Source organism: Gymnodraco acuticeps, unplaced genomic scaffold (genome assembly GCF_902827175.1).
Source record: "Gymnodraco acuticeps unplaced genomic scaffold, fGymAcu1.1, whole genome shotgun sequence".
Classification (NCBI taxonomy): domain Eukaryota; kingdom Metazoa; phylum Chordata; class Actinopteri; order Perciformes; family Bathydraconidae; genus Gymnodraco; species Gymnodraco acuticeps.
In genome coordinates this window covers 425,436-448,463 of record NW_022991259.1, presented here as the reverse complement: position 1 = coordinate 448,463, position 23,028 = coordinate 425,436, and the positions used below count along the sequence as shown (strand labels likewise).

Sequence of the window (23,028 nt, the reverse complement as noted above, 5' to 3'; positions counted from 1 at the left end):
CATTTGATACTATCGACCATGATATCTTATTGCAAAGACTAGAGCACTTAGTTGGCATACAGGGAACTGCTTTAGACTGGTTTAGGTCCTATCTATCTGAACGCTCTCAGTTTGTACGTGTCAATGATGAATCTTCCACGCAAACCAAAGTTAGCCATGGAGTGCCACAGGGCTCAGTGCTCGGACCTATTTTGTTCACATTATATATGCTTCCGTTAGGCAATATTATAAGGAATCATTCTGTAAACTTTCATTGTTATGCGGATGATACTCAACTATATTTATCAATCAAGCCTGATGAAATTAATCATCTAAATAAAATTCAAGACTGCCTTAAGGACTTAAAAACGTGGATGACCTTAAACTTTTTGATGTTAAACACGACCAAAACTGAAGTTATTGTACTTGGCCCGAAGAATCTACGAAACAAATTATCTAAGGATATACTAACTATGGATGGCATTAATTTGGCCTCCAGTGAGACTGTAAGGAATCTTGGTGTTATATTTGATCAGGATTTATCCTTTAACGCCCACATAAAATCAATTTCAAGGACCGCCTACTTCCATCTACGTAACATTGCAAAAATCAGGCATATCTTGCCTCAAAACGATGCAGAGAAACTAGTCCATGCATTTGTTACTTCAAGGCTGGATTATTGTAACTCTTTATTATCAGGGTGTACCAAGAAGTCAGTCAAGTCGCTTCAGCTGATTCAAAATGCTGCGGCTCGTGTACTAACCAGAGTTAGGAAAAGGGACCACATTACTCCTGTTCTGGCTGCCTTACACTGGCTCCCTATAGAACACAGGATAGAATTTAAAATTCTTCTTCTCGCCTACAAAGCCCTTAATGGGCAGGCGCCATCTTACCTTAAAGAACTCATTATACCCTACTGTCCTACTAGGGCATTGCGTTCCAAGAATGCAGGGTTGTTGGTTGTTCCTAGAGTCTCTAAAAGTACAATGGGAGCCAGAGCCTTTTCTTATCAAGCTCCACATTTGTGGAATCAGCTTCCAGTTTGTGTTCGGGCGGCAGACACCCTATCCGTTTTTAAGAGTGCGCTTAAGACCTTCCTTTTTGATAAAGCTTATAGTTAGGGCTGATTAGATCCAGCCCCTAGTTTTGCTGATATAGGCTTAGTTTGTCGGGGGACATCTTACTTCTTCCTTCTCTCTGTCTATACCTGTGTACTCTCATGTTCCGATTAACCCAGCTTCCCCAAATGTCTTTCTTTTTGGTGTCTATATACGCCGGGATCCGGAGTCATGGATGATCCTGCGCTCCTCTGTCCTGGATCGCGAGCCCTGGATCTTGAGTCGTGGCTGTGGTCCTGGATCATAGGTCCTGGATGGATATCCTCGTGGATTCATCTTCCTATTATACACACATGCATTTCCAAACATTTGGACTACCTATGTTGCAAATGTATTATCTTTTCAATTTACACACGGCATCTATTGCACGTCTGTCCGTCCTGGGAGAGGGATCCCTCCTCTGTTGCTCTCCCTGAGGTTTCTCCCATTTTTCCCTTTAAACTGTGGGTTTTCTTCGGAAGTTTTTCCTTGTACGATGTGAGGGTCTAAGGACAGAGGGTGTCGTATTGTCATACTGATATTTTGTACAAACTGTAAAGTCCACTGAGACAAATGTAACATTTGTGATATTGGGCTATATAAATAAACATTGATTGATTGATTGATGTTGCCATTATTTAGTTGACAGCTTGTTTTTTGTCAACAAAGCAGCTCTGTGTATTATGTTAGAGGGATATCACCAAATAATGTCATAATAATTTAGAATCACCCTTTGTTCACATTGAGCTAAGTGAATAAGAAATAAGAAAATGTGTGTATTTTGATAAAGCTTATAGTTAGGGCTGATTAGACTCAGCCCCTAGTTTTGCTGCTATAGGCTTAACTGTCGGGGGACACCTTACTTCTTCCTTCTGTCTGTCTGTACCTGTGTACTCTCATGTTCCGAATAACCCAGCTTCCCCCAAATTTCTTTTTGGTGTTTTTCCTTCTTTGGAAGTTTTTCCTTGTACGATGTGAGGTCCACTGAGACAAATGTAACATTTGTGATATTGGGCTATATAAATAAACATTGATTGATTGAATATATTAGCTCTTAAAAAGGGAGAATGAAGATCCTGTGATCACTGATAACACTCTCCTGCTACCTTCAATAGATCTTGAAATAAAAGGTATGATTTATTCACTGCAGACAAAGCCATTTTGTACAGTGCCCTGTCCTGACTTCGGTAAGACTCCCGACACACAATTATCTTTCCTCCCCGTTTTGTTCATCCTGTCTACCGGCTAGTGTAGCTGTCTCAGGTCTCTCGCTACCACTTTTCACCCCTCAATGGTTTTAATTGTCCTGATGACCTCAATCAAAAGGCAATTACCAAAGAGAGGAGCAGCACAGGCAATTATTGTGTTTAACATGAGATAGAGCACACCTGAATGGAGCTAGCACCTTCACAGTGGAAAAATTACACGTGCAGCCTGTGGCGGCTGGCGTGATGAAGAAGTGAGCCTGAAAAGCTTATGTGTCCTTAGAGAAGAGTGAATAGGAAAACACACTGACACTTCAAAGCGCCATGATCAAGGTGCTACTGTTTGAAGTGGCACACATACAAGAAGTTATGTGGAAGAATTCAGGGCAAGCAGAGATGAGTTTGAAAATAGGTTAAGAGGGACTGTGATGTTTCACTCTCTTAAGTAACTGAAACTAATTTTTCTCAGAATTTGGAACTTCTCTGGACATTGCCTCACAGTCCGCAAAATTATCGATTGAGAAAATTGTCATTGCACTAAAGAATGAGGCGTAGTTCATACTCATTGTAAAATGCATTGTCTGAGGTTGTTTAAATCCATCATTGTTTCAGGAATCAATGAAGGGATGCAGACTGAGGCTGCTCAAATGACTGTCATTTCCTGGACCGAGGGAGGAGGAAGCCACACAAGTGATCATCATCTCTGCAGCTGTTGGGGATTATCGGATGGGGAAACTGTTATTTGTTGCTTGCATAAAGAAATGGCCAAATCCATGCCACAAAAAATGACAAAATTCAGATACTTTTGGAAAAGTTGGCTTATTTAAAAAAGTTGAACTTTACACAATGGCATACCATAGTTTGACACATTTTTAAACGTTACATTATTTTCACTCGCCTCCCTGTTGTAAATAATGGAATATATTGTGAAAAACTGGGATGCAGATTCATTTTAATGTAAGATTTGCTGCAGGGTCCACCTAGGGAATTACACTGACCTGAGGGAGAGACAGAGAGCACACACCATCACGAAGACTGTGATATGTTGAACATTGGCACAAAATAATGAACCTAGCTATTTTTCCATGGCTGATAAATCCAAGTCTTCAGAAACATATGGAAAGGTAAGCAGATTTACCTTGTTTTAAGTACTGTCAACACATATATACATGCATGTTAATAATATAATAGCTGTTAATAACTGTGCAATACATACCTGGCTGCTACATCTTCAGAACTGTTACAGGATGTGTATTCTTTTTTATCTTTAATATTTGTTTTATGCATGCTTCTTAGTTAACATTAAGCTGTCTTTGGCTCTTTTCTGCTGTAACAAATGTAAATTGCTTCTCTGTGGGATGAATTCTGGATGTATTCTGATTCTGCTTCTGATGTTTGAGTTTATTTAAGGCTATTTTGCCATTCATGATCCAAATTTGCCAAATTGAGCAAAAATAATGCCACAATATATTAAAGCAATTTAGCACCAAAGCAGGCAGCAGCACTCTAACTTTCTAGAGAAATGTCGGACATTAAATAAAAAACAAAGCTCATTTTAAAATGGAACATAAAATGTTTTCAAAAATAACACTAGAACTGTTATTTTTCTCTACTCTAAGTGCTTTTACAAAATCCTGTAACGGATCAATATGCCTTTGAGGAAAAATGTCTTTGGAACCTACTGTGTCTGAGTCACGCTGGTTCACCCAACCCACTCCATTTTATTGTGGCAGGGCAACATTGTGCGCTTTCCTCGGCAATCTTCTCTTTAAAAGCAAGCACTAGATAACAACATTCCCAACAAAAACCATGTCTTGCTCTTATATTGTGTAGAGATCAGTCATTAAAGGAAATATGTGCTGCTGTAGTTTAAAAAATTCGACAGACTGGTGAGCAGTCACAGAATCTCCTGAAGAAAAACAAGTTATTCTGTTTAAGATTGACAAACAAGATTATGTTCTGCCAGTATTTTCTTGTAAAATTGAAAGGCATAGAATGACTTTCTTTCACTAAGGAATATATAGTGTTTACACAGAGCATACCAGATATAAGCCATGATTTGTATCTGACACAATTTAAGTTAAGAAAGCTAAAGTTGTATTAAATTAAATAATATTTCAAAAAATGCAGACATTGCATGACATTAAACAAACTGAAAATGTGTAAAATATCTTGAGACTTTCTTATACAATTTAATATCTTCCCAAAACTGATTCCAATACCTGAAAAGCTGTACATTTCAAACCATATATGGTCATTTTTGCTAGCTTTGGATAACATCAACCTCTCTGATAGATGATGAATTTACTCCGAGTGAGCCATCTCGCATCCGTGTCATCTTTGATGAGTGATGGACGAGCCCAGTAGCTATAGGTCAGGTAGTTCAGATAGAAGCAACTTTCGAACCTGTGTAACATAAACCACGTGATACATGACCTCATTAGCACTGTAACTTTGTATTCATGTATATATTTTTTTTCTTTTAATGTTTATTTTTTATCTTTGCTTTTTAATGACTGTTTTTAAATGCCTTGTTCTGAATGTCATTCATTTTTGTAAAGCACCTTGAATTGCCTTGTGTGGAAAGGTGCTATATAAACTTGCCTTGCCTCATAACGCCATATCAGTGTGGTGCAACTCCCCAATACTCATTCCAGGTTTAGCCTGTGTCCGAGTCATTTCTGATCCTGGTAGTGAAAAGAAAAGAAAGAAGAACTTTCTAAATAATTAACAACACTAGTGCTGTAAAACTGTATGAGATATAGTCTCGCTAGAAGCATAGCGAGGGGAAAGAAAAAAAGGCAATTTTCGTTCCGGGAGCGACATTAAAAATAATGTCGCTCCCGTCGCTTATGAGAGGATAAATTAAGCTGTTGTCCTGGACAGAGACACCTCTCCTATCTTTGATTGTATAAGTAGTAGTAGTAGTAGTAGTAGTAGTAGTAGTAGTAGTAGTAGTGCCCAAAAGGAGCTCAGAATATTTTCACTATTAAAGTATTCAACAAAACTGTGAAAGAAGGCGAAGAGAAGCATAGTGTGAGCCAGGTGAACAAATGCAGCCAACAGGAACATGTCTAACAGAAGTCAGAGATGTTGTTAAGAGCGAGCAAGTGGCGAGTATGAGTCCAGGTGAAATGGCCTTATTTTTTTTTGAGATGTCATTTGTGGTAGAAAGATTATTTTTACGAGATTCGCCATCTGTGACTCGGTAAAAGCAGATTGTGAAGTGGCAAGTGCTCCGAGAGACCTTCAGTGCCTTCAATGACACGTGTTTACCTCGAGCTACAGCCTGGTTAACCACACCTGAGCCTAATGGAGGAGACAGCATTAGTTTGGTTCATTGGATCAAAGCAACACACGGACATTTTTTCAAATAAAGAAGTGTAACTTGTAGTGATTAACCCAGCTTTCCCAAATTTATTTTTGGTGTCTATATACGCTGGGATCCGGAGTCATGGATGATCCTGTTGCTGCGGTCCTGTGTCCTGGATCGCGAGCCCTGGATCTTGAGTCGTGGCTGTGGTCCTGGATCATAGGTCCTGGATGGATATCCTCATGGATTCATCTTCCTATTATACACACATGCATTTCCAAACATTTGGACTACCTATGTTGCAAATGTATTATCTTTTCAATTTACACACGGCATCTATTGCACGTCTGTCCGTCCTGGGAGAGGGATCCCTCCTCTGTTGCTCTCCCTGAGGGTTCTCCCATTTTCCCCTTTAAACTGTGGGTTTTCTCCGGAGGTTGTTCCTTGTACGATGTGAGGGTCTAAGGACAGAGGGTGTCATATTGTCATACTGATATTCTGTACAAACTGTGAAGTCCACTGAGACAAATGTAACATTTGTGATATTGGGCTATATAAATAAACATTGATTGATTGATAACATTAGTTTGGCCTTTTCAACGAATGTATGATAAACTGCTGAATTCCATTTATTTTTCACTTTCAAGGTTAATCTCTATTCATTTCAAACCTTTGAATAAAAACAAACAATGACAACTCTCTTTTATAAGAAATGTAGTATTTTGACCTAAGTATGGTAATGAATTGACTCTTACACTATCCCAATGCAGTGTGTGTTAGCCTCACGCAGTAACACTGAGAACATACACGAGTATACATATCAACCTTACCATTGGGTTTAAATCAAACATTTTATTCAACTATAAATCAGAATATGATCTAAACCAAAACAATTGTTCGCAGTAATAAAACAATTAAAAAAGGAAGTTTCCAAATCAAATTGAGAATCTTTAAAATGTCGTCGTTGTTGACACCCTGTTTAACAACAATCTATAGTCTGTGTGCGTGCTCAGTGCTCACCCACCTGAGTCAAAGCCATTCCCCAGGGAGGATTCCCCAGGGAGGATTCACCGCTCGCGCTTCTTTTGTTTGTCAGCGCTACCTCCCACATCTCAGAGTGGTGCATCCTCCTGAGGGATTTTTGAACATGTCATATTTACTAGTTTCAGGAAGATGAAGAAAATGCTTTTTCTTTTTTAACTGCAATAGTAGTGATAAAGCTTTAGCTTCAGTGCTAAAATAAAAGCAGGAAATATATAACACCAATCAAAGTTTAGTTCAGTGCAATTCTTTCTTTGACTCTAAAAAGGTATGTAAAAACATAAAATGAAAAATATTTAATAACACCCTCGCAGAGAGCAGCATGTGGGCAAAGTACTGTTAAATAATATAAGTGGAAGAAAACTGCATGAAAGCAGGTGCGTGCCATAACTAGCATATAATAGTTGTTGGAGTTAATGCGTGACCCACGGTGAAGTAAGTATTCCGTAAATAGACACCATGAGTACTTCTTCCATCTACTTCACAGTAAATTCCAGGCTCATTCCTCACAACGAATGCACGGCTATGCTAGTACTTGTTCTCAACATCGGCTGCTACATCTCGTTCTGGGTGGGCAAATATTGGAGAGAAAGTATTGCTTATATTTAACATGTGCCAGGTCACCAAAGAATGTCCCCTAATACTATCCTTATAGATGAAAAGGTAATGGGACCGCTGACCCTAAGTACAATCATTCTGCACATAAGAAACTGCTGTACAAATCAGGGACTATATGTCTTACATCAGCCCACTCAGCTGTTTGACAGTCAAAGGGCAGCACCTGACTGTGGAGAGAAACGGCTCACACAGCAGAAGGCTCACATAGATTAAACCTGTCCAGAACAAACAATGTCACATTACATTTCATGTTGAATTATGAATGTATTCATTAATAATAAGCACGCCAGCTGGTAAAAGTGTGTTATCTCTAAAACACTCGAGCCATAGATAATCCACGATGGTCCAGAGGCACCTGATTTCAGACTATCTGCTCGGTTAAACGTTGACTGAACTTCAGTTAAGCTTTAGTTTTTCATTCCAAGTTTCCTACCAGATGAAGTGTGTGTGTGTGTGTGCGTGTGCGTGTGCGCGTGTGTGTGCTAGACAGGTCATGCAATGTGGGGAATTAACTGGCTCTAAAATGGCTTGCAGGGCTACATCTGCTCATGCTCAATACATGTGTAGAGTAGTATGCAATGTAGCCTGATATGAATTAAATGTAGAAGTTATAATTATTTAAATTAAACACATTCACAGTATGATACATACCTCTGCTAAAGGGCACAATCCCTCGAAGCATTATGCTATTTCAAGGTTTTGGACAGTGTATTTCCTTGGATAATGTGTTTGGATGGGCAATATGTCAATATGATATCAATGTCATACTGTAGTGCAGGGGTGTCAAACTCAAATACACAGTGGGCCAAAATCGGTACTAGTCGAGGGCCGTACTGGTTCAATGTTTATTGCAAAACGTATTGAAATGAACTTATTGCACATATTACATCTGGAACTACTGTAACAAAGCTTAATTTATTGCCTAGAAAAACATTAAACATGAAATAATCAGTTGCATTCATTTCTTATGATTACATTTTTCCACAGGCCAGCAACAGCTTAAAAAAAACAATTTCCCTCAAAGAAAAAAACATGCCCTGTTGTCGCAAGAAAAAGGTGCAGAAGGAAACATCCATTTAAACTCAGTGTGCTGCTCTGTGATGCTAGTTCAAGCCAGATACTTGGCATCTCATCTTGGGTGCAAGTTCATCAATGTTTGGGCTCAGGCTCTGAGCTGAGGAAACCCTCAGGATTGAGTGAAGGTGTGCGTGCAATATACCGGCGAGCCAGATCTAATAGTAATTCCAAATTATCCTGCAGGCCGAAATTAAATCTACCACAGGCCGGATTTGGCCCCCGGGCCTTGAGTTTGACATATGTGCTGTAGTGGTACTAGATGGGTCTTAGATTTTGAATATGGAAATATCCAATAATGAAAGACCCTAAAGAAAAGTGTTGAGCCCCAGGCTGCATGTTGAGCAATTTACATTTGTTTTCATAGATTATCCATCTCATTCAAGACTGTTAGGCTAAAGGGACATTTTTAGCAAATATAACAAAAAGTTGTTTAAATACAAATGATACACTTCCAAAGGCTACATTGATAGCGATGTGGTTCTGATTTACCAGATCTCCTTTTGTAAATATTATATGAAAGCATCATTATTCAAGCTTTCAATTTTGCTGTATTATTGATATTGAGGTATTTGGTAAAATAAATGCTGGTATTTGATTTTCTCTATATTGAAACACACACACACACACACACCAACTCAAATATCACTCTGTAATATACAGCATCTCTAGGTTGGTGATATATTATGATTACTGTTGCCTAGGAATCCCTCCAAACATGAATACAAACGCATCGTATAGGTCATATTTACATAGGGTATTTCAAGTATCTACTTCACATCTGTACACAGTTTCAGATTCCAAAGATTGGCCATCGTAGGCTGCTGCGCACACACACTCAGTTTTGAGCACCTGAAACGTAGCGCTTGAGTTTCTGCCTAAATGCCGAAACAGGTCTGCGTGTCACACAAGCATTGTGTGAGCTCTGTTGGAAATTGAGATTTAATGAGTGTGATCTGGCACATGAGGGGACTGTCTCAAGGCTCATTGTTGGATCTGAACAGCTAAGGGATAGCACAGTTAATACACCCACCCCGGGGCCATCTAGTAGGCCTATTTAGCTCGGGCAATGAAGCCTCACCTGCTGGTTGCCCGACCGGGCAATCTACTATGCCAGTATCATGCAGCTCGCGGATCCAGTAATGAGTGACCCGACAGTAAAACTAAACTAAAAAGTTTGAGAGGTAATTAAAATAGCTACCTGTGATATTCTAACCTGAAGTGTGTGTTTTATCCGCTCACCGCTGCATGTGATCATGCAGAGCTGCGTATCGACTCGTCAGCAGCAGCTGATCTCTCTCTCCCGTCAGATTAGACTTCATTCGCGTTTATGTCCATATCGATCAGATCCAGCAAGTTCTAGCTAATGATAGGACTACCTGCTTATTAAAAGACACCTAAACAATAAGTGTCGCTATGCAACTGGGTGAGGCCGCAAAGTATAGCGCAGCATTATGCATTTGTTTACATGCCCACCTGAACCCAGAGGCATTACCAACAGATCAACGCACAATCAACCCATACAGGACATCTCTTTCTCCACATTAAGTGTTAGACATTAGAATTTACTATTCTTGTCTGTCACATACTCTTCTTGTCTGTCACATAAGTGGCGCAACTGAAGCGGTATTGCGCTAAAGCAGGGGTGGGGAACCTCCGGCCCCCGGGCCGTATACGGCCCGCGATACCATTTGGTGTGGCCCTCGATGTAATTTATAAACACACGCAAAAAATAAAAAAATTAAAGAAATCTAGACCGCAAAATAATTAAACAAGTGAGTGCCAGTTTTTCCTGGCCAAGGTCAGGGTCCTTGAATACAACACAAGCCTAACGTGTCATCACGTGGTATATGTCTCGTCCGACAGGGGTGTAGTTTCTGACGGAGAGCACCAGAACGCTGCTCCGCTCCGGCACTTCCAAAAATTGCAGTACCCATAAGGAGCCGTACACATGCTGCAGTTTCTGCGTGGCTGTGTCTTAGTTGTAAGCCCAGTGGCGATCTGTCATACTGATCATACAGTCAATAACTTTGTTGTTATTAGCATCTGGTTAGCTAGCTATGCTAACGAATATAAGAAGCTTTTTCTACAACCAGTGAGGTAAAGGCACATCTTTATATGATCATTATAGTTATAAAACAAATAAGAGAATAAAGTAAACAGGTATAAAATACTATGACAGTAAAAAAAAGTTGTTATTAATAAACAAGAATACAGTTTGAAAGGAGAGTGATTTGTAAAATACCCATAAAGAAAAAGAAAATCTGCTTACAGTTGTGTTTCATCTGGGTGTTGAGAGATGTATCCATAGATCTCCTAATGTTGCTCTCAAAGTGCACCAGATTGATGCTTATAACTTCAACATTTAAAAAAACAAATCTTCCCGGGGGAGCATACCCCCCCGGACCCCACTAGAGGGGGTTAGGAAATTATTTTGACCGAAAAGATTTAGATTTGCCGGCTAACGCGAACTCTGACGTCCTATGTTGTGTGCTTCGCGGATGCGCTCGGCTCCTCTCGACTGCCGCTCGGTCAGCTTCCGGATGAGGAGGCATTAGTTCGACCAACTTACAGTAGATAACATTACAAAAATTGTTAACAGGGGCCATAATAGTGTAAATAATGTTTGTTTTGGCAGTTATAACTGAATGTAATGTTTTCTACTTTTTTACATCTGATGAAGGCATTTGCCTTCATCAGATGGAAAGTGTCTTGACCAACAACTTAAGTATTTATTATAGCTATGCAGGGCATGCAAGCGAGCACACACAAACAAGAACAAACAAACAAGTGAAATGAAGAATAAAATTGAACAATATAATATTGTGGTGGTTCATCTTATAATTCAGTCTAGAGAATGCACCAGACAGCATCTAAGACCTGCAAAAATCTAAATGTTCTATAGGGGGAGGCCCCCCAAACCCTTCGTGCGTCATTTCGTCCGCGTGCATTTTTCAGGGCAATCTCTATTGGGCTCAGGGCCATCTGTAAATTAGCTTAGATGGCCCACATGGCCATCTCCCAAAATCCTTAATGTCATGCACTGTACCAAGTAGGTTCATACGTACGAGGAATTTGACTTATTATTTTCTTTTTAAAAACAACAGATAGCGAACTGTATTAAGAACACTGTAAGTCTTATAGTAAGACAGCAATAAAATAAAGCAGTAATTTACTTAAAGATTGTAGGAAAAACCAAACAGGAAGGATAGCTACAGTAGCTAAGATACAGGGCTAAATGGCTAGGTCTCAGACTACAAATATAAGAAAAGTATAGCTATCAATGCCTTCACCCCCAACATAGCTTTTTCTTGTAACATAAATTTAGAAAAACTAGTAAAAATCACAATTTATTAAACCTTTAAATATGAGCATTTGTGACCCAGGCGCCATTTTGAAAGAACTGTTTTGTAAAAAAGAATATGCATTAAAGGTTGCATAACAGATATATATAATATATATAATGTATATAGCCATTTATACATTTTCCCTCTTGGTTGCTTTTAGAGATTTCACTCACTTACGTTTCAGAATCTTATCTGAATTGAACAAGTTTCCTTCAATGTTATTTACTCCTACTGTATCAGCCTTTTCCAAAATCCATAAAACAATGCAATAGCGGAGGAGCAAACTGAGATATCCCGTGATGATATACTGAAGGCAAGGAGAACAGATGGTCTTTTAAAATGCCTTGCTGTGATGGTACAATCGCGGTGAATTAGCCCAACATGCTTTTTAGTCCTGAATGTGTTATATTTTGAAAGATGTTGATACCTGGCAGAATGCAGACAACTAAGGTAAGAAGCAGAGGAGAACACTGAGTGGAAGGTTGGAAGGGGAAACCATTAGTTTAAAAGCAAAGGTTGTGTCTAAAATATCCATCGTTTGACCTGATTTTCACGGCTTAAATCAAAAGGCCACACATTGCTATGATAACTAAAGCATAAAGGTGCTTTTGGAAAGCCTTGCCGTCTCCATTCCTCCTTTTCAAGAATGCTTTGACATAGAAATGTGATAGTGTTGTGACAGAGATCAGCAATGTTAACGTGCGGTCACTTTAAGAGTCAGGGCTGAAAAATGGAGCACAACAGCCAGTGAAATGTAGATGTGAGTTCCCATGTTGCACACTCATCCGCTGCGCAATACTGTACAGTCCCATGGCACATTGGTGGCAGTGATAAATAGATCTAATTCATTCTCAATTTATTTGAATGTGATCTCCACTGTCTGGCTCCCTAGGTGATCAAGTGCCTTCATTTCATGTGGAGAATACAGTGAGGCTGCTCGCTGGTTTACATGAACAACTGATTTGGGGATAGACATTTTACATACTTTGTTTAAAATCATTGATTATTGTAATGAACAACTTATGTTAAGGTGAGTGGGATTATCATGCACACATGTAAATACAAATACATCTTTATCCTAAACTCTAAGATGCAAAAACAGGGCTCACCCATTCAAACTGCATTAGACCTAAACATTAGAGCAAAACAAACACAACATAATCAACTTAAATGAAATGTAACTCTTATTCTGTCTGTATTTACAACAAAAGCTCATTTCAAATCACATAAAAACCAAAGCATTCAGTTGGAATTGAAGACATGATACCACAGTTAAGAAACTTAACTGGACATTTAACCCACTAGAACACAACTATAATGCATTAAGACATAAAAAGGCTCCATAAAATGACTCTTCTCTCCATACTTTAAATGTGTTGGTAACTGCTACATTAGAATAAAGTCCATAAAGAAGGAGTAGAAGGAGACATGAACTAGGGCTGCTCGATTATGGCAAAAATCATAATCACGATTATTTTTGGTCAATAATTGATATCACGATTATTAAAAACGGTTATCCATTTACTTTGAAAACATCCATTTATTGAAAAAAAATATGTGAACAGTATGTTTTTAACAGATTACCCTGAACTTTCAGAATAATTCAACTGAAAACACAATACAAAATGTTAAAAGAATAAATAGAAAAAATAGTTTTATTTCGATTACATTGTTTTCGTAATCGTTGCAAGCCAATCGAGATTAAAATACGATTCATTGCCCTAACATGAGCCCGATTGTCCTACTCATATTTTAAGCTAAGCAATGCGTCCATTGACGAAAGAATATTAATAAATTAAGTATTTGGTTTTAAACTGCTTTATCATATGAAGCTGAATTTGTTTGGGTATCTGACTGACGGAACAAGTCCTAACCTTGGACCTGGAAACTTCATCAAAAAAGTCATCTGTCAAATAATCGTAAACCTAATGAAAATAATTGTAAGTTGCAGTCCTGCTGATCTTTAGTACAGGCCTGAATCATGCCATAAACTACCTTGCAATGTTGTTACTGTGCCTTTATTTTCCCCTTGTCTATACAAATGAATATGGCATATTATATACATTTCACGAGGAAGCAAATGCACTAATCACATTTGTTAGACCTTAAGGATACACATGTGTTTCGCCTGGTAACACTGAACGTAAACTTGTGTTTGCTTACAAAACTCCATAGGGCATCTTAAATATTCGACTCTCGGCACTCCTAAGTCTAGCTACTCCAGACTTATTCACATTTGATATTCATATCATTCTGTGAAATACATGTAAAGCACAGTCACACATCTGAACCATACAGTAAGTGCTATGGAAAAGGGTTAACCACGATTGATGCCAATTTGTCTCTAATAGGATAACACATACAACATAAAAGAGAGGGGTCCAAACCGTTCGATACCTCAACATGAATGTTCTTCCCTTCAAATTCTAAAACTAACTATACTGCATCTAACAACATATGTATCTGTTCCAGACCACCATACTCATCTGTGCAGCAGATGTTTTAAGAAGCTGATTTATTACAAACCTCCAGTTGACCAATGGGAAGCTGCTTATCAAAGGCTCAGATTAGAATGTAGCAAGTCAGCTGAAGCATTTAAAATCTGCAATGTCGAGGTACATTTTTGAAATGGGCTTGAATGTATTGTCTTTTCTGCTGCTAACAATCTCATGCCGACATCACTTGCTGTCAGGTCTCCCATTAATCTCCCATTAAGTTAACTATTACATATACAGTATTGATCTTCCGGACTGCAGGGAAATGAGACAATTCAGTAACCTCTCACCCATTGGTCACAGGATGCTTATCTTATGGTTTTAATAAGAGACAATCATTTTGAGAGACGTTACAAGGAAGGTCGAGCTTTGACTTGTGAATTAAAATGTCAACATCGTGAATAAATGACTATGCATATTGAAATAATGGCAGAGCTATCATGAAATGCAGAGCAATAACTTAGAAAATCAGAGTAACAGGCCATTACCATGACTACACAAACCAGCGTTTGATACTGATATTATGTTTCCCCTGCAGCCATGATGCTATGCACAGCAAACTGACAGAAGGAGCTGTGTGAAGGCAGACATCAGCACTCCCGACACAATACTAGCTTTGACTAAAAGCTCCATAGAGCAGCTTTCTTTTCTTTATTTCCTGTAAAATCCATCAGTGATTTGATCTTATCTCAAAGCCTAATGAAGCTTTACATCATCCTAATATCTGGGGGACATTTTACCGCTTTTAAGTCCTCAATTTGTATAAGGAATGCATTCTGTATACTGATGTATTCCTGATGCCATTTTCTGCTAAACATTGCCAGCTCACATTAAGTTGGCGATTCACTTTTTGTAGAGTCAATGTATCAGATTTATCAGAAAGTCTACGGTAGAAAACGTGAAATCAATCACTATGCATTCATGGCACAACAGAACGATATTGAGGAAATGATTCTCCCTCAGTTTGGTAGAATACATCCAGTGTTTGTCACAAGGCGATGAACTGCACAGGCACAGCTAAGCATAGCAGCTCATTCTGACAGATACCACCGTACACATTTCATCTCTCGGGAGAAAGGAGGCATGAAAGTGGAACGTAACAACTCATCATGAGCCTGCAGGATGCACGGCTTAGTGCTGTAAGAAAGGTGACCCTAAAACACTCCTTCTGTTAATGTACGATGCCGCAGTCCTGCTTTCTATTCAAAAGTGCCCACTGGGTCACAAGAGACTTCACTGTGCATCTTCACCATGAGTTAGTGAACACTAAGAAGGCCTCGACTAAAGTAAGTACTGAACCACATTTTGACTTTGGGCTGGTTACTTTTTATGGATTCCAAAAAGGTTTGGAAAGATGTGATATTATTAAATAAGAAGGTTTTTAACAGTCTGTCACGTCTTTCTCATCAGTTGTTTCCACGCGTTCAATCTAACAGAAACACACAGACCATAGGTGCTAAGGCGTGTGAGAATTGATTCCAATACAAACACATAAACGATGAAACAAAACAAAATGTAAGATCCAGTTAATTATAGAGAACATAATCTGCAAGGACAATGCGAGCGCTTTGTTTAAGGACATGCCTTTACAAGAGGCTAAGAAGCAATTTCACGTTAATGAGCTAGCAATGAGGATTGTTAAACAACACGGCCTAAGGACAATTTCATTAGGGTTAAAGATCAAATTGTAAAAAGGTAATTATACATAATCGGGTATGATAGCAAATGTTACGTGACATTTCATTGATCTCTTGAGGTGCCTTTGATTTCTGTCAACACTGCTGATGCTGGCCCGGAGTTACTCTATGTCTTTGGAGGTCCCACCTATTACGATAGCACAGACATCGAGACTTGTTAAGGAATGGTTTGGGCTCCAATACATTTTAAGTGGGCTAAAAAAAAAAACACACAACACGTAATCTTTTGGGGAATCAATGCCTTGTGTAAGGTATTGAGAAGCAGATATGAATGCAGAGTACAATAGAGACTGACTTTTTCACAAAAATATTAAAAAATATTTGCGAATATGCAAAGATAAGGGGACAGAAATGTAACTAAAGATCCTGCAAAAGCCTTGCATGTTATTGGTCTTCTTTTGCAGCCCTTTTTATCCTATTTACTGTGTGCTACATGTTGTTTTGTTTACCGACGCAACAATAATAAAAAATCATGCCATTTGAGGAATCGAATGTTTTCGACTTTCTTGAACCTCAAGGTCAAAAGTATGCGAGTAATTTCAGCTAATCTTTCATTTTGTACCATCAGCATGATGCAGATATGGCCTCAGGCCCCGCATTTGACTACATTTAACTCCCCTGAAACCGCATTGCCCGTTTTCTACACCTTCAACTCACTAATCTGTCTAGAGCATGAGATTGTTAGACGTAGGGAAGATAAGAAATCAAAGAGTGTTGTGCTTCATCGTGGCCCTGGAAGATAAGGCCCTTTACTGTCACATAAAATCAGGAGCTGCCTGCTGAAAAACACTCCATCCCCCGGCTCTACCCCACCATCACCATCATCACTACTCTCTCAGTCCTACCATCTCCACAAATACTCGGTGCTCACTTCACTGACAAACTATTCCAGAGACAAATCAAATCTACAACCACCTATTACAACACATGAGTAATGTGACTGTGGCAGAAATATTTTGTGCAAATGGAGCCACTGTTCAGATTTAGAGATATAAGATAATGTGTTTGTTTTTTTTAAATCAGTGCTGTGCATGCTTTCCTTTTTTTATATATGACAATTGCTTTGTACCATACATGTAATTAATAACCTTTAACATTTTTACAAGCACCATTGGGGGCAGTGGCGCAGAGGGCGCCTGCAGTTATCTTTAGATGACTTGTGCCAAGTTAACACAATGAGGAGGACAGAACAAAGACAAACAGTTAAAGTGGCCGCATAATTAACCAACCTGAGGCTATGGGATACATTAGCTAACAAAAACACGTTTTTTCAGCCTTTTAGATGAGCTGCTTACTACCGAAGTCGGAAACTGCAAACAAAAAATAAGAGAGAAAGGACACACGCTGATGCTGTCATGTCACTCATCTTAAATTAGATTACTGCTTAACATTCATGTACACATTTGTCATGGTGCTAAGACTCATTGTACAAGGAGCTGGCTGCATCATAAGAGCCGGATCACACTTACAGCAAAAGGATGAAGATGTTGGCAGGAGCTGTTTTCCTCGTGAAGGATGGAAAACTGTAATCAAATTAACAGTGCTTCTTTTTGAAGATGAGTGTGACAACACCAGAGTGACTTGAGATTGACGGTTTGACTCATTGGACATCAAATCCCAGTCATTCATAACAGTGACAAGTGGAGGAGGGTGCGGAAAGTCAGTGTTTCGTACGCAGATGCTTCTAAGCAATTATATAAATTAAGTTGTCAGATGGGTCCTGGGGGACGTTTGTCTTCCAGACTCTGAGAAACCAGCGGGCCTGCCTAACAAACAAAGTGCTGGATAGGAAGGCAGCCAAGGAAGGGTCAGCCACTGTCAACTTTAACAACTTTTCTTAAGAAGAATGTCTTTAATCTAACAAACATGTGTCATCTCAATTCTTACCAGGCAACGATGCTCAGATCCTACATTCTTAGTCACCGTTTTTCTCTTTGAGAGTAAAATCACACACTTGCATTCACTGGACACAGCAAACATGTTGTTTACTGATTTCAAGATGCCCAGCAATTTTCCGCACAGTTCCTAGCTTCACTTTCATCAGCGTATCGGAATAAACCGAATGTGCTTTGTTTACTGACTCTGTGTTCTTCATACAGCCTGTGCTGTGTGTGTCACTGTCTGTGAACATATTTGTTGTCCTCTTGCATAAAAATATATATAACGTTTGTTCTCTTATTTTCCTTCATATATCAAAAAGGTACTTATTTTGTAGCTACCTATTTGTTTCTGGCATTCTATCTGCTATTTCTTTATGAATGGAGCTCTATTAACAAGATAAGAAAAGAAAGAACAAACATTTTCTTTTATCTGCAAATTGTTTTACCAACGCGATTTAAATTTGAGTTAAAAAAAAAAACAAATAAATTACATCTAATGTAGATTCTTAGGTGAAATCAAGTAGTTATAAAGGATTGGATTATCAACTTTGGGGGGTTTTTCCTTTTTATCCCCAGAGATTTAGTAAATGCTGCTACATGGGGTCCATGTGTATGAACAACAGACAACTGTGGTGTGTTCGAATGGGATCTCCATTTTCTCTCTATTAGTCTCAGATTTGTCAGTGAAAACAGGACTCCCTTGGGTGCCATTGACAGTTTATATCTCTAGCCTGTCTCTTGTCAGTGCTGGTATGCATTTTTCTCAAGTGTCCCAAGGGCCTCCACCAGAGTTGTCATTTCCAATTAGCCATACTCTAAACCCATGCCGTTGGCCCATGTCAATAATAATTTCATTTAAGAAGATTGGACAGCTGTAACTTCCAGACAGTTTTGATTCCCATCAAGGTTAGCCAATCTACTCATTTGCATTTCATATCACACCTGCCCCAAAGTGGATGTACAAACATTTGAAAGCATGTATTGCAAGCAAATAACTGATTTACATCCGATAAGGATAGGGGTAACCTCTAATTTGTGCCAAGAGAAACAAGCACAGCTGTTCACTTCCTCCATCAATTCCCCTGATAAGCAGGTGAAGCTACTTTTGATTGGGTTCTTGCCTGGCGACTTTAACTATACGTCTCATGGTGAGATGGACCATTTTCAGATGATCCCAGGGAATTAAAGTCAGCGGTGAAAGGGGGTTCATATGAAAATCGTTTAAGCACATTAAGTCTCATGAAATATATATCTAGATTAACATTATGGCAAATGATGGCCCATTTAAAATCACAAGCATGCCTTCAAGTAAGGCTTCCATCATTAAGTCTTAATGGATCCTGCACTGTGCAACACTAACAGGAAACATTTGCAGTCTGAGACGTAGGTTACATGACTTTAAAGCTGACTACTTAATCAAAGTTGTTTACTTGTTTACAGTGAAACCATTTACTACTTGGTGTCAAAAAAAAAAAAAAAACACCTGACAAAAAGTCAAGAGCGCTGTGTGTGTAAGAAAACAAAAAGGAAAAATGTTTGGCTGATCCGGCTAGAATTGTCTTTACATTGGAGCGAAATTGAATATTGAATGCGTACATGTAGCAAACCATATAGTACAACTACAGTACAGTATGTGACATAACAGTCGAATATAGATGTGCTCCACTGGCAGTCTTTCAAAGGATGTGAATGGAATTGTGCTTGAAGCAAAAAAGACTAGTAGGCTTCTTTCCTCTGTGCATCACACTCACTTCTACACACAAACACACACCGTATAGTATAAAGTGTAAGTCAACACCATGACCTGCCATATACGTCATAAGATATTTTGAGCATCTAAATTCCTAAAATAGCAAAAACTAAATCTGTAAAAATTACAACATTGTTTTACCTTCCTTTTTATGTTTCATTTAGTGTTCTTGTGAAATGTCAGCCTCTAAGCCACATGTTGGTTTCTATCGGCCCTGTTTTGTGATAATGTTTATATCCGTGAGATTTCCATCAGCAATGTTTCCAAAGCATCACTATAGTTGAGCATAATTTGTGTCAAATTCTATAGCGAAGCATGCACAAAATACTTTCTGTATTTTTAGAAACAAACTAGTCCAAAGGTTCATGGTTTAAATCTTCAGGAGTCTTGAATATTGTAGTGACATACTTAGTGGCTTTGAATTAGTAACTGGCCTTAAAAATAGTACAATGTTTCTTAGTGGACCTGTTTTAAAAAGAGACGCAAAAGCAGCAGGGGGATTTACTGACAGCAGACACACTTTTAAAGGTTGAATTTTCCTCTGGCAGACTCTGCTCTATCTGCCACCATTCGGCTAATTAATGTCATGGAAAAAGAAATTCACACAAACTTAAAAAATAAAAGAATCATAGATAATATTCCTAAATGAATAATGGCTTAATAATACCCCTCGCATCATCCAAACACAGCCCTGAAAAAGCCAAATTAAGAAGATCAAACAAGAGCCTGCAAGCCCCAGAGCCACAATGCACAACCCCTGTCACCAGCACATACAGATGATAGCATTATACTAAACATTCAACCGCAGCAAGCTGCAAAATTAGAGCTTGGGAACTTAGCATATCTCTGATTAGATAATTCCTGTGGGTCTACTTGTGTGGTAAGTGGTGTGTTAGATGTTCCTGCTCTGCTAACCCAAAGATGCACTCCCAGAAAAAACTAAAAAAGACCTGCCTCTGACCTAGCAGGCAAGCTGTTTTTCTTACACAAAAACATATTTTCCATGGATCTCTTTGAGCTCCTATCGAAAGCAGCTAGACCTCAACCCCACTTCAGTGTAAATAGTGTCTCTTTTCATGCTGCTGTGGGCTCAGTGCAGGAATCATATTATTTGTGCTGAAACCTGTGATTATTTTCCCAAGGCATAATAAATTGCAAATGTGTTTTCCATTAAACACTTGGTGATGGGCATCTTGACATAAAAGCTCCATCAGCCACATGCGTACTTTTGACCCCAGTCACTTTTTAGGAAAAGGCAGAAGTTATTGAAACTAGGCTACATGAAGACAAGAGCCAGACTGAAGAACATAGGGTTGTCAGTCAAAAACGTCATAAATAGATAAACGATACCATACAAACTATTCAGATGTGTATCAGGAGGTATTATTAGGATCATCATCACCATCAATGCCAGGAGAACTTGTCTCTCTGAACAACCTGCATTCACTCACACAGCTGTGGCTCAATTACAATATATAGACAAAAAAGGAAACACGAAAGTAAAATACTTTACTCACGGAAATAAATAAAAGTCGTTCCCTTCTTCTATGTTTTTATTTTCTCTCCCAGGTGATCCGAGCAGCGGGGACCGCGGTAGTGTCTCTCCCTCCCGAGCCAAACGGCGGAATGGCAGTGGTATTAACAGTATCAACTCCGGGTCCTCGTCTCTGTCGCTCTATCTGGCTAGCCAGCGTAAACGGTACATCCTCAAGTAAAAAAATTGCAATACAAAGACATTGTTTCTTTCAGCTCGTCCCCCCTCGAGCGAAACCAAACCGTTCCCTTCCACTTCAGGGAGCTTTCCGTCGGAGCTGTGCGTCGTGGTACACGGAGCTTTGGTTTGTCTCTCCTCAGTCAGCCTCCACCGCTGCAAGCCGGCGCTCTCCCTGCAGCGCAACATCCCGTCTCACTGCTGAGGGGGAAAAAGGTGGCCCTTATTTAGTTATGAGGAGTGGCATCGCGCCACTTTCTGCCACTGCGTAACATCAGGGTTATCTTTTTTCTAAATGTGTCTGTTTTTATTTTCCAGTAGTCGCGGATGAACATTGAAAAGTTGGTTAAATTCGAGTAAACATATCAAACAGACGATGTTACCTGTGCCGTGTGCAAAAAGGGTCGGGAATGTGTTTCCCCTACAGGTGCAGTCAATAAGGCTGATTTTGGCTAATTTAAGAAATTAAACACATTTTAACTGGTTAGCTAAATGAAATACATGGGCAGTTATACATTACTACTAGCCTATAGCAGTAGCAGTTGATGAACTAAACGTTAGCTATAGCTAAAGTAGGCCTAGTTATAGTTAGTTGTTTTAACAAGCCCCCCATGGGTGGATTACAGAAAGGGCAGGTCCAGGGCCCCTAAGGGTTCAGGGGGGCTCTGAGCCTGACCCTTTGCATAAAGTCCGTAGTTCTCACTGTCCACTTCGTCTTATCTTCTCATATATTATTGTGGGATACAGGTAAATGTATTCCTAATTATTGTAGTTATGAACAGTGCATATTTATACATCTCTGCCTGTATGACAAGTGGCCCTCCAGTGGTCACAGTTCGGGGCAACCTTTCTCTTGGTTTTAAAAATATGAAATGTATACTATGCTACCATTGTGTCTGACCAATGGGTAGAGTACAGTGGTCTATTAGTCCCAGTACCAAACTACGTGTGTGTTGTAATTTGTGTTTGCTTGTTGAATGCAGTTGTATTTACTCACTGTGACCACAGGAAGGCAGGAATTCACCACCACAATATTTAAGCATTTATTCTAGCTTTGCTGCATTACATCTTTTTTTTAAATGTTTGCGAACAAATGTGTACATTATTAACAGCAATACTTTTTACATTAAGAGTATGACTATTTACAGAATATAAATATTCAGTGTTATTTCCCCAATATCTGTGTTATGCTTAAGGAGAGTGGTGATCTAAGTGCTAATGTCTTTCTTCTAGTTAACTTTGATTCTGGCAGCTTGGTTAATTTAGTGTTGGCATGATACTGTACAATTGCTGCACTGATGCTGTTTTGATGGCCGTCAACACTATTATGCATACAGCTAATAGTCTTAGCCTATTAGCTGTATCAATGGTAATTTGGCTAACATTACAATATGGAGATGCTTGATAGAGCTAGGCATAATGTCCTTCTTATCATCATGGCAGACACAGTAGCACAATAATACTTCTCTATTACATGTATGATACTTTCATTGAAAACATCCAAATGGTGACCATCAAGTTATCAAACATTCTGAACGGATAGAGATAGTGTGACCACTGGAACATTGTGTGACATTGTGACCTTTCTCCAACCATCATGTATTGGTTTATTATCAAATTATCTTTACAAGTCAGCTGTTGACCAATAACTCATTTTTATGAGTCTAGGGGTGGCAAGTAGGGGTTTTAATTCCTTGTCCGAGGATTTTTGACAGGACAAGGAAATATTGATTGTCACAATTGACTGTAAATCCATGGATGCCTCCCTAATCAATAGGCCACTTTCCTATCCCATTGAGTTTCAAAATCAGATTGGGAGTG

The 23,028-nt window shown here is 39.0% G+C and overlaps 1 protein-coding gene across 5 annotated transcripts in view; it reads right to left on the bottom strand.

Moving 5' to 3' along the window:
- The window catches only part of cntn5 (contactin 5), a 175,636-nt gene extending 154,243 nt beyond the window's left edge, over nt 1–21,393 (bottom strand). For 4 of the 5 annotated variants that reach the window (XM_034239790.1, XM_034239791.1, XM_034239793.1 and 1 more), the window contains exon 1: nt 21,014–21,393. The gene's annotated coding sequence lies outside the window, so the exon portion shown is untranslated. The remainder of the gene's footprint in view (nt 1–21,013) is intronic. The other variant, XM_034239795.1, reaches the window with a different exon arrangement.
- Nucleotides 21,394–23,028: the final 1,635 nt, after the last annotated feature.